Source organism: Alligator sinensis, unplaced genomic scaffold, assembly GCF_000455745.1.
Source record: "Alligator sinensis unplaced genomic scaffold, ASM45574v1 scaffold48_1, whole genome shotgun sequence".
Classification (NCBI taxonomy): domain Eukaryota; kingdom Metazoa; phylum Chordata; order Crocodylia; family Alligatoridae; genus Alligator; species Alligator sinensis.
The window spans coordinates 487,372-493,121 of NW_005842541.1; the positions used below are offsets into that span (position 1 = coordinate 487,372).

General features: G+C 44.1%; 1 protein-coding gene across 2 annotated transcripts in view; it reads right to left on the bottom strand.

The window, feature by feature from the left end:
• Positions 1-5,750, bottom strand: part of PRDX6 (peroxiredoxin 6) — a 47,475-nt gene that overhangs the window by 41,457 nt on the left and 268 nt on the right. The gene's annotated exons all lie outside the window — the stretch shown is intronic.

Consider the following 5,750-nt stretch of genomic DNA (forward strand, 5'->3'; position numbering starts at 1 on the left):
GGGGGGCTGTTGGCGTTCGATCTAAAGAAGGAAGTACCAGTATACCCACATTTTAGGTACCCCCCTCTTATCAGTTTGATTCCGATGCCTTCAGTCTCCTCCCACCAGAAGTGCTTTCATTTCTCCAAAAGTTACCAGTGTCTGTAGCTATGCTCTATGTATACCTGTCCGCTGAATTTGAATTAAATCCAGAATGAGAGGGAGACTTAGGGCAATGGGAGCAAATTCTAGCTAGCATTCTGCAGTGTTCCTTTCACTTCCATTTAAAGATTAATTCAGAAGAAAATGAGATGGAGGATACACTGGGACCTCCCCGCCTTAAACTGTATACTACTATATCAGACAAACACTGGTGCTGACTCAGCAAGGACTAGTTTAATCTGCGTGCTTTGGGAACTTTCTACCTGTATTAGTTCTGAGCAGAAGTTAATTGAGGGATTTTTTTGTTCTCATCTCAGAAAATTGTGTTACAAGACATCATGTAATTTTAAGCCCAATGTAAACTAATTGGAAATGGAACAAATACAAAACCTTGGCTTGGCATAGCACAAGTCATTGCTAGGAGGAAAGTGTTATAGAAGTGGAAATCAAAAAGGGACCCAACACTTGGAACATGGAGACAGTAAGCCTTGACGTTATGAAAAGAGTTTTGTCACAACAGAAATGCCCAAGATGTGTTCTCAAAGATCTGGAAAGCTTTCCTGAAATTATGTGAATAAATACAGTGAATGTCTATCTTTTCCCAGTTTCCTTCTTGTCAGTCCATCCTTCACCATCTCTATCCCTCTATTTTTTTTTGTCCCTACTCCTCTTTTCTTTAAGACTGCCTCATGGTTCTTTCCTCAGCCTGTCACTCCTCCTTTCAATATGTCTGAACCCAGGAGAGGGATAAAACAGAACAAGATGTAAAGCTGGACGGATTTTTATAAACTCATAGTATTGCTCTGCAACATGGGCAAACAACTTATTTATGTCATCAGTATAGTTAATGCCATCTTGAAAAGGATTAGCACATCATTTGTACAGTTTGTTGTTCTTTTTCTTTTATACATGTAAAAAAAAAATGAGCAAGAAAAAAAAAAGCCTGGGGACCCTGACCTAACTACAAATAGCACATTCAGGGGACTACAGTGTCCCAAAGCACTCTTCAAGCATTACTTAAGCCTCAAGTATCTCCACTGGACAAATTCAGGTAACAAGGTGGTAAGCAACCTGACAAGAGAGGTCGGTCCTGTGATCCCTACAAGTCAGGCCACTGTTATTAATTGATTTTTAAAGCATTTCCTTAGCCACGTTCTTCTCTACTTTACCTTTTAGAGATGGTAATATAACATTTTGAGTAACAGGACAGAATTGCTCTCGATGGCAGAGTGAAATCTCATCCCTACTAAAGTAAACAGCAAGACGACTCCTTAGTGACCTCAGGAGGTCCAACATTTCATAGACTTTGCTTGTGGCTTACATAACTGGCAGAAATTAGTTATGTAAGGCCATGAACAATGTCTATGAATACAGCATTCCTGAGGTGAAATGCTGGACAGAGATCAGGAGGTCAACCTCGTGCAGAGAAAGTGAGTTGCAACTAAAAGGAGGTGGTGGAAGGCTTCTGAGTGGGAAGATCCTGCGGTTGTCTAGTGAGCCTTCAGGGAAGGGAGTGCAGATTCCTAGCTTGCACAAGTCACTCTGTTATACCAGAAGGCAAATTATTCTAAAAGGTTAAAATGGACAATCTCTCCACTTTCCTGAGCTTGATTGTTTTTGTCAAGGTTGCCAGAACAGAAGCTTTGATTTCAAGAAGACTTTAGTCCCTATGTTTGAGAGAAAAATGACAATATGCATCAAGTACAAACTGACACAGCAAGCTCTGTCTGTGGAGACAACTCTACAAGCATCTCAGCAGTCTGAATTAAGCCAGGTGTAAACCAGTTTAGGTGTGCCCACATTCAGGATCTACCACCCTGATGAAACTTGCACAGACAGACTTGCCAACAGTCTGAACAGCTGCTGAGAGATTGGGGGGGTGGGGAGGAGGAGGGAGGGAAAGAGAGAGGAAGGAACTGACTGTCTTTACTCAATTAGAAGATGAGGGTTTTTTCCCCATTCAACATGGGGGGAATGCCCCTCACCTTACAATCGAGTATGAGGTGGTGGGGAGGGGGAGACAGCTGCTCCAGCTCTAGCCCTAGCTCTGGGCTGGGGCTGGAGCTGCAGCTGCTGCCTGTCCTGTGCTGCTTCTGCACCCCTTGTCACTCCTCCTCCACAGCCTCAAGCCCCCACTGCCCCCAGTCTTCATCCCTCTGCCGCACTCCTCTTTACCTTTGCTCTGCACTGGCAGGCTCCATCCTTGCTGCAGCATGGAGCACATGTCCCAGCCCAGCTTTGTAGCAGCAGTGCTGGCTCCATGTGGCTGCTATGGGGTCACAGTGAAGCCATGCTCAGTGCCCCAGGAAGGGGCAAGCAGGGAGATAGAGACTTTGGGGAGTGGAGAGGAGATGGGAGGAAGGGAAGACAGGGACCAGAGGCTGTGGGGGACAGAAGCACCGTGGAGGGGGGAAGAGGGCAGGGGAAGGGGGACTGGAGGTCTGAGGCTGCAGGGGGCAGACAGCAAACTGCCTAACTCTCACTGTCTGCCCCAAATGTCCACACTGCCTGCCCCCATAATGCCTTCCCGCCACCTGCTCTACCGTGTGCCCCCTGTACTGCCTCCCCCACTGTCTGTACCCCCACATCTGCCTCATTACTGCCCCTCTCATTACCTCTGCCCCCACCACCTGCAGTAATGAGGGAATTAATTTAAGATGATCCTCCAATCATTAGATCCCATACATGGAAAATTATAATACATTTATACATTTTCTGTATACAGAATCTAATTATTAGGAGGTCATCTTAAATTCAGGGTTGTCTTGTATTTAGGTAAATACAGCATTTAAGGGATTAAATCTGAAGCTTAATGACAATTAAAAAAAAAATCAGTATTGTCAACCATGTCACTGCTGATCAAAGCATGCGAGGAAGAAGAAGGACTGCATATTCTAGAACAAGCAGCAGAATCTCCTTGTGTCGTCTCCGGTCATAGAACACAATATACGGGCAAGGCACTACTTTTTCTTTCTAAATCTGTCCCTGCTTATTTCCAAGCAAAGAGGTCCAAAGAATAGTCACTGGAGATCCACAGTACCACATAGCACCATGTCCATAACATCCATATGACAAAATGGGTCTCAATTTTTCCAGTGGGTTATCAGACTCGTGTGTGGATTAATTATGCATTAAGACTATGACTGCTTCTTTCATTTCATGTATGTTTTCTTCTGGGGCAAAACTATATGTGGTATTTATTTTGAGTATCTCAGGCCACACTTGTTGGAAGTTCTTTTTCCTCCTTTACTTTGCAACTGATGATTTCTTAAGGGAGGACAGCTTTAGTACTGGTCTGTCCATACAGCAATATTCTGTTACATCTAACATGAGGAAATCAGGGGGAAAACTTGCAGGCAAGCAGGAGGCTATTATGAAACAGCTCTTTTATCTTCTCTAACAAGTCCCATCAACCGTTAGACCTTTTAATTTTGATTTTCTTCTCAAAACATTCAGATGAGAGCATAGCTCTGAGGTATACAATGTAACAAACGGGGAGAGAAATCTGATTATTTTGTGGCAAGTATGTGCAAGTCTGCTTAGCAGCACAGATGTAGAAGCAGGACATTGTCCAAGTGCTGCTCTCAGTTATACCAGTATAAATCTGGAATGTCTCATTGAACCAAGTTATTTTAGACTTACACTGATACAAGGCAAAACAGAATTAGACACAAATGTCGCTTGGTCTACACAGAGTTTTACCAGCATATCTGTCAGAAGCACGAAACAAATCATTCACCTGACCAACCCAGGTAGGACAGCCAAAGCCTAGGTGGAGATGCAGTTATATTGCCAATTCTTTTGCCAGAATAGCTTATCTAGTCAGAAAATTGGGAGGGAGAGTCTGTCTTTCCATATCTAGGCTGCAAACCCTCCCTCACATAGGTGAGGCTTGGGGGGTGATAGAAGAGGGAATGAGAAAAACAGGCAGGGTTTGGCAGACTTGGTGCCTAGAAAAAATTGACTCAGTTCTCTTGATGTTAACCTTAAGATCAAGATCCTTCAAAGATAAAAGCGACAGTGATGCCACTTGTAGGAGAAGAGCAAAACCCATCCCTCTCCCTAATCTTGTGGTTCTCAACCTTTTTAGACTCAAGGCACCCCGCATCGGACTTGAGGCTCCTCTCAGAATATGTCAGCTTAGTTTTCATAACTCTTTGTTTTGGAACAACAGAAAAACAACAGAGCATTTTCTTCTGCTGCAAAGAACTTAGAAAGACCACAACAGGTCAGAGTGTTTTTAACAATATGAATTCCTATTTGAAGTCTCTGGGTTTATCTCGTGGATCATGCTTGCACACATGGCAGTCCTAACACTGCACGGCAACCCCTAGTGCCCTTGAAAGGATCATGCAGCACCCCAGCGTGCCCCAGCACCCAGGTGGAGAATCCCTGCCCCAATCCTTTAACCAGGGGTGGACTAAGGGGAGGGGAGGGTGCACTTGCACGCCCCCCTCCCCTGCTCCATCCACTGTTAAAAATCAACTGCCTGGCAGTGGCAGCAGCATTTGTGTTCAGACAGCATGGAAGGAATCACTTGATTTCATGGCTCACTATCTATCTGATCCCTTCTAAACTCTTCATCCCACAGATGTTAATGCCCCTCTCTTCTCTTTACTGGTCTTGATGTTCCACCAGTCAAGACAAACAGCAGAACTGCAGAATACAGGCTTTTAGCTGAAACTGCTAAGGAAGCCCCCATTTCACAGCCCTGCCGATTGTTTTTTAACTCATTCCAATGAAGTTACCTTTGTTTTTTGTTCAATGTTAATCAGAATAATACAGCCCTAGACCCTTAGCTTTGTGTAAAGCTCCTGGTTTCTTTCTGAACCAGAGAAAAATGTGTTACTCTATATGTGATGATGCACTTCACCATCTGCTCCCTCCTGTTCAAAATCTTGGATCTGCCCCTGCCTAGAGTCACCGCTTCTCTGGAAATGCCACAGGACCCAGCGCACTCCCCTCCTGGCTCCCATCAAATTTAATGGGGGCATCTGAATTCCCAGGCCTGGGGCTTGCATGTAGGATGCCAGCCTGGTTTAAAATAGAGCAGGGGGATATTGGCAGACATGGAGACGGCGCTGAGATATTTGGGGATTGGAATTTAATTGCCTTTGGACTGAAATACTTATACGTACAATATAGTATATAGAGGATGGAAGTACGTGTTTGTGGGGATATAGATATATAATGTATATATCACTTCTGTATACTAAATTACGCGTATAAGTATTTTAGTTTTTAAACTGGAATTTAATTGACTGAAATACTTATAAATATATATACTTATACACACACACACACACATATATGTAAGTATACTTATATATGTATAAGTATATATATGTTTATAGCTATACTTATATAAGAAATACACGCGCGCGCGCACACACACATCTATGTCTCACCTCTATATACTATATTATATGTATAAGTATTTCAGTCCAAAAGCAATTAAATCCCAAATATGTGCGCGCGCGCAGATACGTGTCTAGCTACACGTACATAAACACATCTCTCAGCGCAGGAGGCAGGCAGCTTGGCTCAGCCCCTCGCCTCTCGGGAGCGCAGCCCGCCCCGGGACGCGGGAGCCTTGCCCAGCCCAGCCG